Genomic DNA, 13,905 nt, shown 5'->3' with positions numbered 1-13,905 from the left:
TTTGAAATATAACCCAACAGATTCAAATCTGTTTGAATTCAAAACCAACAGGTTTCATACCTGTTCAATTCAAAACCAATAGCCACCTTTACATCTATGAATAGACTAGCCTCCCATTTGGATTTTATTCTAATTTTCGTACTCCATCCTCTGCTATAAATCTCTGCATTTTGCTGCATTTATTTTCTGAAAGAAAGAGTGTAGACACTTAGTGTGTTCGTAAGGCAAACAATTTGTAGTGCTACTATTGTTTGTAGTAGATCATTTCATCCTGGGAGATAGATGTCCAATTTCTGAAAGCACCATGGAGAGAACGAATCTGTCTTAAGGACACAGTGTCAAACACTAGACTTGATCAGATTATAATTTGAAGAAATTAAATCAAGTAAATTATTTAATTTATTTTTAGTATTTTATTATTTATTTAAATCAGATTTTAATTTTATTTTTGTAACAAAATAAAATCTGTTTTTATTTTTTATTTTTTATTTCGAGTTTGATTTTTGTAATCAAACAAATTCTCTCATTTCCTTTATTTCTTTATATTCTGGTTGTTGTTTAGTACACAACAGAATTTAATTAATTTAAATACAGTGAAGATTGTCCAATAAGATCGTGCGACAGTGTGATGACGTTGCGAAAGAGATCGTGGAAGGAGGGCAAGGGCGTAGGGAAGAAAGAGGCAGAGAGTCAAGTCTACACACCAGCTTTCCAAGTATAGGTAAGTTGGCCTCTAAAAGGTGGAATCAAGATCCCCTCGTTGAGTTCTCTCATTCACTTCCTACTTGCATTCACTTCCTCATTGCAGAGTTATTGGGTTCACTTTTGGATCCAATTTTAATGATCTGAACCGTTATATTTTAAGATTTATTGAATATATCATATCTGTAAAAAATTAAGTTGATCGGATATCAAAAAGTACATGTTCGGATCATTAAACTAAAAACTATTTTTTAAAAAAATTTAATAAACAGTTTTTCGAACACATGCTTGCTAATATCCGATCAACTTGATTTTTTACAGGTATGATATACTCAATAAATCTTAAAATATGGACGGTTCGAATCATTGAAATTGGGCCAAAAAATGAACCCAATAACCTTGTAAATAGGAAGTGAGGAGAGAACTCAAGTAGATGATCTTGATTCTAAAACGTGAGTGGGGAAACCTAACCTTTTTTTTTTTTTTAGTGGGGGAGGGGGGGAGTTTTGAAAACCTAGCCCTTTTTCTTTTTTTTGGGTGGGGGTTTTAACTGTTTTCGTCCCATAAAATACGGAGAAAATATCATTTTACTTCCTAAATTATCACGTTCACGTTAACTCCCATAATTCAATTTATTTTAATTTAATATTTGAACTTTTTACAAATTGATCAATTAGACCCCTATCGTCACCTTCCATCTATAATTAAACGGAATGTGCTGACGTGGCATTTAAAATTTCATTTTACCCCTCAAACTATACCTTAAAAATTAATTTACCCCTCAAATTAAAAATTAATTTGTCCCCCAAACTATACAATCAATTTGCGCCCCACATCAATACATTCCGTCCAATTGTGGACGAAAGGTGACGGCAGGGGTCTAATTGATCAATTTGTGAAAAGTTCAGGTACTAAATTAAAATAAATCGAAGTATGGGGGTCAACATAAAAAACACATGATTGCTTGGGGGAAAAATGATATTTACTCTAAAATAAAAGAGTTGTAAATTTTTTCCAACTAAAGGATACTTTTGTCGCCAATTAATTTAGGAATCCCTCCAAAAATTTGAAGTCCTCCCTGCAAAATTTTAATTACAATTGAAGGACTAAAATTTAGTCACTAAAAGTCAACTAAAGGGCTACTAAATTTTTTTTTAGTAGCTAAATATTATACTTTTTGCTGACTAAATTTTGTTTAGTTGCCCAAAACCCTACCTTCAACGACTAAATTTAATTAGTCGCCAAAAGTAAAATACCGACTAAATTAATTTTTGTAGCTATAGATTGAACATTTAGGGACCAAATGTTTTTTTTGGTCGATGAAAACCCTATTTTCAAGGACTAAAATCCAATTAATCGCCAAACATAAAGCAAATACCAACTACATTATTTTTTGTAGGCAAAGATTGCACCTTTCACGACTAAATTTTTTTTAGTAGCTAAAATGTGTATCTTTGCCGTCTAAGTTTTTTTTAGTAGCTAAAGCATGTATCTTTGGCGACCAAATTTTTTTTAGTCGCCATTTTTAATCGCTAAAGGTGTAATTTCCTGTACTGATAGTAGTGTATCAAAAAATTATTTAATTATTTATAAGTAAATTTGTTCACATTTTAAATATATAAATAAATATTAATTTTGATCTTTATATTTTTAATTAGATCAATTTTAATTTTTAATTTTTTGTCAATTTGGTCCAATTAATAATACCATTAGTATTTTTGACAAAAATGATCACTGAATTTGTTGAGATTACTTACTGAGTTGAGAAAATTTATTATTTTACCTCTAAAAGAATAACATATGCCACTTATATGCATATTTGTCATTAAAAAATGCTAACAATTAAGCCAAATTACACTATTAATCCCTCTATTTTGGCTATTGTGTCATTGTAGTTTTTGTAATTTCAATTGAATCGATTTTAACCTTAAATTTTTGATTTTGTCTCAAATTGGTCCAATTGATAGCATGTTATATTGAGTTCAACTTATTTTTTTATATTTATTTTGTGCACTTTAAAATTTTTTGGAAGTATATTGATATTTTTTGTTTTTTTTTTCAAAAATGGCATTAGATAGCTTGGAAATTTTTTGATCTAGTGACATTTCTCAAAATGCCATAAAATATTTGTTTATGACACTTTTCACTTAATGCCATAAAAAGTAACTTACATCTATCTAGTTTAGTGACATTTTAAAAAAATGCCATTACTATTAAAGTTTAGTGGCATCTTTTGATAAATGTCATTAAAATAATTTCTTGTGTCATTCTTTTATAAAATGTTATAAAATTGATGCTATTAAATCACATTTTTTGTGGCTCTGTGACATTTTTCTAAAACATGCCACCAAATATTCTTTTTGTGACATTTTTTAAAAAAAATGCCGCTAGTATAGTGCTACTAAAGTGTGTTTTTGTTGTAGTGGGTGCAGTCTTTTTCTATTAATTTTCTTCTCTCTCTTTTTATTTATTTATTTATTGGGTGCAGTCTTTTTAGAAAAAAATTCATTTTTACCTCTATATTTTAATTTCGATTTTCAATTACACTCCTAGACTTTGAATAATTTCAATTTTACCCTTAAACTTTTTGAAATCGTATCAATTTTGCCCCTTCAGTCAAATCTAAAATGGTAAAAGTAAAAAAAATTATATTTTGGTCGCAAATTTCAAAAGAAAAATGTAAACGCACCCTCTCCTACCCAAACTCACACTTTCTAATTTTTCTCCAGTTCTTCCCTTTACCCTCTCCTACCCAAACTCACGCTTTCTCATTTTTCTCCAATTCTTCCCTTTATCCTCTGCCCTTGCAAGTGCTCCCACCACTACCAACCACCATCGCAATCACTCAATTCTTCAACCCCACTTCTCTCAAACCTAAATTCACTCACTGACTCCAAATTCTCAAACCCAAATTCACTTACTCCAAAATTTTTAGTTCATCTTGTTGCAAAAGAGGGGCTGAGGTGGGAAGAGCAAGAAACACAACTTGGTTTCAATATCACAAAACTTCCCTCAATATCTCAACTTGATTTTGCATAGATTCTTTGATAATCCAATGATAATTTACAAAACAAAAAATTCAGAGTTGCATATTGTTCATCACCACTCATCGAGAACCCTTGACTATGGGATTCATTAATTCTTTTATATAACTTTCTACTTTCTTTTGGAGAGAAGTGAAAGGCAAACGCTCAATCATTTCAGCGCCAATGAGAAGATGAGAGCTTTTCTGTCTATTTCTAAGCCAACCCCCCGTGCTTGAAAGTAGTAGTGACTGCGCCGATCATTGAAGCACCCATGAATGCGCAGACGAATTCGACGCAGTTTTGAAGGAGAAGCATGATGACATCGCCTTTTTTTATGCCGATGAGTGATAATCTGGCAGTGACTTTCGGGGAAACGATGTAGGTTTCGGAGAAAGAGTAGGATTTACCAGTGGAACTGATGATGATGGTATGTCTGGGAATTGAAAGAGGTTTTGGAAGCAGTAAGTATGGAGAGGTAGGTGGTTGGAGATGGGTATGTCAGGAAGCTTTGATCGAAAAACATGGGTTTCGGAAGATAAAGGCAATGGGTTCTGCGGTAGAGGAGAAGAGAGCTTTGGTTTTTGGGTTTCAACAGAAGCCACAAAACAACATTGTTGCCCTGTCTCTTTCAAGCTCTTCTTACAAATATATATATATATATATATTTTTGGTATATGGATCAATGGAGGAGAGAGAGAGAGGAAAAAAAAAGAGAAAGAGGGGTTAGGAAGAGAGGGAAGGGAAAGAATTTGGGGAGAAGAGGGTGATTTTACATCTTTCTTTTAAAATTTAGGTCAAAATGTAAATTTTTTTTTTAACTTTTTTCGTTTTAGATTTGACAGCAAAGGCAAAATTGATATAATTTCAAAAAAATTGGGGGTAAAATTAAAATTATTCAAAGTCTGAGAGTGTAATTGAAAATTGAGGTAAAATATAGGGGTAAAAATGAAATTTTCTCATCTTTTTATATAAATTTTCTTCTCTCTCTCCTTTTTAATTTGTTATTATTATTCTATGGGAGTCTTTTTTTATAACTTTTTTGAGATAAATTACATTAACCTCCTTGATATTTGGAAAAAAATACAGTAAGTTTTACAGCTTTGACGGAATTACATTAAACTTCTTTAAATTTTTAATTCACATAACACTGAGCTCCATTTTCATTAATAATTTATTAGTTATATGGATAAAAAAATGATATTGTCAATGTCATCTATTTTACATGAAAAATGTATATTTTACATTGTTCATTTTTATATTTTCACACTATTTGCATTAGTAAAGTAAAATAAGATCATAGAACAAAGGGGCAACTATACTTTACAATAACAAATTGGTGCCAAATTTGAGGACTGAATGATGCAGCTCCAATTTGCCTATCTTCAAATTGATAAGCCATTCGGAGTCACCTTCAAGAAACACATTGTCATATACCCAACTCCTTCGAAAAAACTAGACCCGCTTCACATTCAAAATTAACAAATGTTATTTCACAACTTTTAAAGATCCATTCTTGCATAAATTCAAAGGAATTATGAGTTCCGTACGTTAAGCTTTGAAAGGTCAGTTCCACTAAACTTTTTCTGGCTTTTCACCATGATTGACCGACACCATCGGAGTAACCATCGACATTACGAGCGACACAGATGTATCGGCACCACCAGAGTAACCGTCGACATTACCAGCAACACAGATGTGGAGAATGGGTTAGAGGTTGCATTAGTAGTCTTAGTACTATCATTTTCAATTGTCATTATTTTCTGAAAATAAGTAACACGATTGATTTAAGAAAATATACCATCAAATTGTACACTCACAAAAATTACATAATATAATTTTTGTAAAAACCAATGATAAAAATAATATTATTTCTATTTATCAAAATTAAATTTCACACAAAATATTACTTCTATTTTTTTTTTTTTTGAACTGAATATTATTTCTGTATTAAAAAAGAAAATATAAAAACATGCTTTAAGATTGTTAGAACTAACGACTCTCTGTGTAAATGTATACGCAAATAATTGTATAAAAGAAATAAACAAATTCAGAGAAGAATTTTATAAATTAAAATCTGAAAATAAAATCTTACAGCACTTTTGCTACAAAATCTAGAAATCAATGGTCGAGACTTGTGTTGAATACAATCTCCTTAAAATAGATTTCACCCTTGCTCTAGTGTTTCAAGTTTGACCTACGTCTACTTCTCAGGATGTAACGACTACACTTAAAGTTGTAGCACTACAACCCTAAGCCTAACGAACCAACCAGTATTGTTACTTTCTCTCTAACTTTCTAATGTGCAGAAAATGCAGAAGTAGAATAGAGAGAAAGTATTGTAACTTTCTCTCTAACTTTTTAATTCGAGTAATGCTAGAGATCATGAAAAAAATATCATGAAGATGATCATGAAAGATTCTCCACCTTTAGATTATACATACAATAAAACACCACACACTAATCAAAGGATAAAAAATCTTCATGATGCATTTCATAATATTTCTTTCATGAACCCTAATATTATTCTATTCATAGAGCACCACGCGTCTGTATTCTTTCATTAATTATCATTTATCATATTTTCTCATATTTCTCAATTACTCAATACAAAATTATAAGCCACACTTTCTCTACCAATCATACTTTGAAATACCACGTGATCGTACTGTAGTAGTACCCAATAACTTTCCAATGCAAAGTATGTTTCAAAAGGATATTTTCGAATATTTTATTTGTGATTTTCTTATTTGAATGGTCACACTTACTATTGAAGGTAGGGTTGAACTTGTCAGTTCAATGCTGAAGAGAAAATTATTGGGTATTCTTAAAGTATCATGTGTGTATTCTTTTATTAATTATCATTTATTATATTTCTTCATATTTCTTAATTATTCAATCCAAAATTATAAGTCACATCTTTTCTATCAATCATATATTTTGAAGCACCACATAACCGTACTGCAGAAGTATTCAATAACTTCTCAATGTGAAGTATGTTTCAACAGGATAATCTCGAGTATTTTATTTGTAATTTTCTTATGAGCAATGATTCATAATTCTAAATTTAGAACTCTAACAATGGCACTAATGATGTGGCAGGGAGCCAAAAATAAATAAATAAATAACAAGATACATACATCAAATCATTCATGAGTGGGGCCCACTACCACATAAGTAGAGCTCTAATAGTGCTCTTAAACATTTTTGTTTTCTTATTTGAATGTTCACACTTACTATCTTTTTCTCTCCTTTTTTAAATTATTATAAAAAAGCATCATAATATTACAAATGTAGAAGGGGGGAGGACTTAAACCTCCAACCTCTCCTAGGAGAGAGTTGGAGTGACATTTTAATAAAGAGTAAATTATAAATATATCATTTGAGATTTATTTAAAATATAGATTATTTTTAAGGAATTTATTTTAGAGTCCCTGATATTAAAATTTTATAACATAAAGGACATCCAATATTTTCATTATGTCTAAGGTCCCTTAACACAATCTAGAGAAAATTCAATCCAGAGAATTTCTCTGGCCTTCCTAGAAGGCTAGAGAGATTACTTGGATTCCAGTCTAGAGATTCTCTGGATTTCCAAAGATTTTCTCTAGTTTTCATAAGAATTTCTCTAGGTTCAAACTAGAAAATTTCTCTGCATTCCCAATCACGATGTGCAATACACAAATCGATCACCCAAATAAGCAATAACAACAACCAATATACATATATCCAGAGAATTTCTCTAGGAAGTCCTGAAAAATTCTCTGGATTCCAATCTAGAGATTTTTTCTGGCTTTCTAGAGAATTTCTCTGGATTTGAAGAAATAGTAATGAAGAGTTCAAGGAACAGAGCATCTGGCTTCACTATGATTTGCATTTGTCCATGGGAAGGCCAGAGAAATTCTCTGGACTCCAGTTTAGAGATTTTCTCTGGATTTTCTCTAAATTTCAAAAAACAGTAATGAAGAGTTCAAGAAACACTAGAAAATTTCTCTGTCTTTCCAATCACGATGTGCAATACACAAATCGATCACCCAAATAAGCAACAACAACAACCAATATACATATATCAAGAGAATTTCTCTGTCTAAGAAGGCCAGAGAAATTCTCTGGATTCCAGTCTAGGGAATTTCTCTAGATTTTCTCTGAATTTGAAGAAACAGTAATGAAGAATTCAAAGAACAAAGCATCTGGCTTCACCGTGTTTTGCATTTGTCCATGGAAAGGCCAGAGAAATTCTCTAGATTTGAGTCTAGAGATTTTCTCTAGATTTTCAGAGAATTTCTCTGGATTTTCTCTAGATTTCAAGAAATAATAATGAAGAGTTCAATAAACAGAGCATTTGGTTTCACTATGATTTGCATTTGTCCATGGGAAGGCCAGAGAAATTCTCTAGATTCCAGTCTAGAGATTTTCTCTCGATTTCTAGAGAATATCTCTGGATTTTCTCTGGATTTGAAGAAACAGTAATGAAAAGTTCAAGGAACAGAGTATCTGGCTTCACTGTGATTTGCATTTGTCCATATACATAATACATATACAACTCCTTAAACGCTAAAACTTTAAATCCGAAATTCAAGAACTTAACATCCCCAAATCCTTTAAGACCCATCAACACCATTCAAAATTGTCAAACAAACCGTAATCACATTGTTCATGAGACAGATTTTGAAGAAACGCATATTTGCATCAACTATATTGCAGACAATAACGAAAACAAAACAGCGGAAAAACATAAAGAGAGAAAGATAGAATATATAACAAAAAAACAAAACCCTAATCTTCAATAAACTCATATTACATGTGTATGGTTTGTATACTTTATACATATACACGCACATACACAGAGAAAGATCAAAAATTCTAGATGAACAAACCCTGATCAAACCTACCATGAAAGATTTCTTGGACTTGTGTTCAATAATCACATATTCATACCATAAGGACAAAACAAAGCAGAGGTTTGTAAATCTATCAATGTGTGTGTGTGTGTGTATATAGAGAGAGAGAGAAAGAGGAGCTGATAGAGTAGATGCGACCGCGAGAGGACATGTGGGAAAAAATGGTGGCGGTGGGAGGAGATGCGGCAATAGGAAAGAGCTTTCGACGGTGGCAATAGAGATGTAGTTCATTGGGGAGAGAAGAGCAAAGGGAGAGTAAGAGAGGGAGAGACCGGTTAGATTTGAGAGAATCAAATATCTCTGTGATATATGGGTGTCAGGGTTGAAAGACCTTAGACATCACAAAATAATATTGTAGATCTCTTCCATTACTAAAAATGGAATAGGGACCTTAGACTAATTTTCTCTTATTTTTAATAATCTATATATTATATAAAGAAAATGGTCTTTTTAGTGAGAAACTTTCTAGGAGCTCCAAACTCTCATTCTAAAATTATTGAATTTTCAATTTACAAAATTATCGACTAATATATTTAATTAATTATTAATTATTTTAGAAATAACAATTATTTCTTAATTTATGGATTTCAAATGGAAAGATAACAAATTATTCTATAATCTGCCCCATCATAATATCTCTCACCAATTTTCAAAAAATTAAAGCATTTCTTCCTACTCTTTCTCTTCTTTTCCCAAACCATCTCTCTGTTAAAAAACCAACCTACCTTACACAGTTCCAATGTTTTTTTAAATTTCATATGTAACTTGCTTATCCTTAAAGAGATTATATCATGCAAGATACTATCACACCATTTTTATTATTTTTTTCTAAGGTTGTTAAAGGTTAGTTACTATTTAATTTTTTTTCTTACTCATTACATTTTTATTTTTCAACAATACTATTTCTCCATTCTTTTACACCACATCACTTTCAATCTCTTTTTTACTTGAAGATCTATACTATGTATATAAGCACATGTAGTGGGTGTACGCTTAGGCATCCAAATCTCTATTCTTAGAATTCTTATAAAATCTATTAAAATTTTAAAAATTATGTGGCACTTAAGTTTCAAACTCACTCCTCTCCCATCACTTCCATTTAAAATAAAATTATTTTTTTAATAATTTAATAATATATGCTCTTATAATAATAGTTATCCGAATATAAACTCATCAACAAGAAGAAAGATAAAAAAATAAATAAATAAGAAAAAAAAAAGTAGAAGAAGAAGAGAGAAAAAGCTACCACAAAATTCAAAAATATTTGAATTGAAAATCTATATAAAGATAATCTATATATATCAAAAAAATTCAAAATAAAGATAATTTAAATTTGAATTTGAATTTACAACAAAGATAATCTATATTTATCTATCCAATTTCACATCTCTCTCCTCCTATATATGTATATATATATATATATATATTCAATTGATTATAAGCACATATAAAATTATTATGTTGCTCTTTCTCTTTCTCCCTCTCTATTTCTCTCTATATATAATTTTATATTGTTATAGGTATATTTGAAAGGTTTCACACATTTGTATTCCCCCTCTCTATATATATAATTTTATATTGTTATAAATATAGCTGAAATGCTCGACACATTTACATTTTTTGTCTAAATTTTAATTTTACCAAACTTGCCGACTAGAGAGTTTTTTGAATTTCTTTTTATTGCATCAATATTGAATATTATGTACCAAAATTACAAAAATAAAATATAAAAATAAAAAATGTGTACGAAAATTATTTGTGTATCATTCTCATAATGAATTTCCCACCAAACTAAAAAACTCTTTCCTATTTGAGAATTTCAGAGTAATTTAACTTGGTCATTGAATATCCATTATATTCTTTTGTTTAAAATTTTATCTTTCGATGATATTTTGGTGATGAGTTCACATAGTTTATATGTTTTTATGTAATATTAAATTTTACTCTTTTACGTTTGATATCAAAAAAAAATTAAAATTAATAAGAAACTTGAATAATTTGCCTTTTATTTTGTTTTGTTTATGGGTTGGCAGTAGAATATTATTTTTATCATAGCAAAACATAGTTCTCAATTATATAATACTTATTGATGTTTCATTGCAGTTGTTTTTTATTTATTTATTTGTTTAATTAAATTACTCTTTATATTTTTGGTTATTAAAATCTCATCGAAAATAAATAATAAAAGACAATTAGTGCAAATGATATTAAACCTAAAACCATAACACATCATATGTTTTCAATCTTATTTTAAGTTATTAATTTTAAATTATACACACCCATGCATCGCACGGGTTACTACTAGTTTAAAAAATTACAAATACTCTTTTACCAAAAAAATTTATTTAAGAGAATTAATTTAAAAAATAAAATTCATAACTACTCTTATATATAATAATAAAAGTACTTGAATTATTAATTGAAAATAAATTTCTGATATCATTAAAAACTATTAAAAATTGATGATTTATTAATAAAATTGATTATTTGTTATGAAATTAAATTTTTCAAGAGACGAAATGTAATTTTTAAAATCATTAAAAATAATTTATATTAAATTTATTCATTTAATAAATAAGTCGTTGAAACGAATTTTAAATTAGTCGAATTTAAATTATTTAGTTATCAAGCACATTGACACATTTATTATCTTAGGGGTTGTTTGGAAACTCACCAAAAAAGCCTAAAAGTTGAAGTCACCAAAAAATTCAAAAAACCAACAAATATTAAAAAGTCAAATATATCTTTCTATTCATTTTACTTTTTTACATATATTTTTATAAAAATTTAAAAATTTATTCTAAAAATATTAGTTTTTTTCATCTTATATTTTAATTAAAACACTAAAAAAAAAAAAAAAAAAACTTGTTTCCAGACCAACCCTTGATATGATAAGGTATTTCATTATATGGAAAGTGACAAGAATGACTAATCCGCTTAGGAGAAGGATCTTCTCTTGTTTAGATTTTAGGTTGGAGGGCTCTATTTGGGTCCATGAGATTTATTACGGGTCCCGTTTCAATAATCCAAACCGTTCATTTTGTTGGATATTTCTTGTATTTCATCCATACATTTTTTTAGGAGATTTTTATTGATAAATCCCATTTAGAAGTGTTTTAACCCAAGAAGTTCATGAAGGAATTTTTTAACTCACTTAGTCCCATGTTTTATAGTTTTATTCCGTAAAGTTTTTTTTTTTATTTACACTATTTCGTTAGACTCTTATGCCCTTATATTTAATGTTGGAGAGGAGAGAGACGGGAAAGGACCAAGGCATGGGAAATTTCATGCACAAATTAAATAACATTGATGTTATTATTTTATATTATTATATAATGTGAATATATTTTGAATTGACAACACATTAAAAATAATGTGAATATTCTTTCTCATCTAATGTGAATATATTTTTAATTGACAATACATTAAAAATAATGTGAACATTATCTCTCATCTGATGTAAACATTCGCAACACCTTTCTGAAAAATTTTCTCTCATCTAATGTAGTGATGTGAACGTTCACAACATGCGAATCTTCATATTTTTAATTGACAACACATTAAAAATAACGTTCATTATATTTTTAATTGACAACACATTCTTATTCACAACATGTAGTGATGTGAATGTTCACCACATGTGAATATTCACTCTTATCTAATGTAGTAATGTGAACATTCTCATTCGTATGTTTTAGTATGAATATTCACATAATGTAATTGACAACACAATGACAAAAATTCATTTCAAGTTCGGGCTTGTGTTTGTGTAATTTGATGCAATGCTGATGTGAACCTTAACATCACCTTTATCACAACATCATCTGATGTGAACATTCACATTCACGTCATCAATAAAGAACCATGTTTAATTTTTTGTATGTAATAAATATCAACATTAAATAATGGTGTGTGGTTAATGCATTTTTTCGGAGTGAATATACAATGACAATAAACACTAAATATCAACATTAATGGGGGCAGGAGAGATTTAGGGTGTTTTGGTCTTCTTACCTCAAATAGGACCTAATGGAATAGTAAAAAAGAATATGGATTTGATGAAATAAAACTCTTAGAAAGAGGAATTATCAAAAAAGCTCCCTTTTTTTAGTCACAAACTCAATAAATTGAATTAGTTACAATTATCATATCGATATAATTTTTTTTGAGAACGAAATATACGAAGTGCCCGACAAAATGAACGGTTCGAATCATCAAAATAGAATTCATAATGAACCCTACAAACCCAATCAACGTCCTCCAATTTAAAATCTAAATTGATAGATATCCTCCATTTATATACTTAAGGGAATTGCATAGTAATTTTTGAATCAAGGTTCACATTATGATAGGGCCCTACTCGAGATTATTTATTTATTTATTTATTTTTTATCTAGCCTTACTCGAGACTTTGATTGCTCTTGTTGTGAAGGTCATGGTCTAGTTTGGATTGCAATAAATATCATTTTCCCCCCCAAACTATCACTCGTTTTTTACGCGCACCCCCATACTTATGTTTATTTCAATTTAGTACATGAACTTTCCACAAATTGATCAATTAGACCCTTGCCGTCACCTTCCGTCCACAATTGGACAGAATGTGATGAGTTGTCCCCCTGAACTATCTTTTGGACGAAATATAAGTCAGTTTCCTGCCATATACAACCTCTCCCTTCTACTATATAACAGAGGCAAGCTCCCAACCAAAAAAAAAAAGAGCATCTTTGTGGTGGTGAGAGAGAATGAGGAATACAGGGTCAAGAAATTTGGGAAGATCGAGCTCAACTGAAGGAAGATGGAGTGCAAGTGACATGAAAGACCTGAGATACATTTGTTGTGGAAGACAAAGGGTGATACAAACATTATGGACTGATGCAAATCCTGGTAGGAGGTTCCTCAGCTGTCCCACGAATGGTTGTAATCAGTTCACTTGAGTAGACCCACCTATGTGCTCACGAGCGGTGCAAATCATCCTTGGGCTGTTGAAGAAGGTCAATAAGCTAGAAGCAAGATTGCAGACAAGGAATAGAAGAGAGAGAAAGCTATGGATATGCTTGGCTGCGTCATGGTGCATCATTTTATCAATGTGGTTTGTAATGTAGTGTAAGAAAGAATGTAATAGGGGGGACTATTATGAATGAATGAATGTAATGGGGGGAAATATTATGAATGAAATGTAATGGGGGAAATATTATGAATGAAATGTAATGAGGAAAGTATTTTGAATGAAAATTTCAGATTTTGTGTTATGGTTTTACTCTAAAAAAAACAGAGCATCA

This window comes from Camellia sinensis, chromosome 10, assembly GCF_055761805.1.
Source record: "Camellia sinensis isolate YWXY chromosome 10, ASM5576180v1, whole genome shotgun sequence".
Taxonomy (NCBI): domain Eukaryota; kingdom Viridiplantae; phylum Streptophyta; class Magnoliopsida; order Ericales; family Theaceae; genus Camellia; species Camellia sinensis.
The sequence above is the reverse complement of the archived record's forward strand: the minus strand, read 5'-3'. Positions refer to the sequence as shown.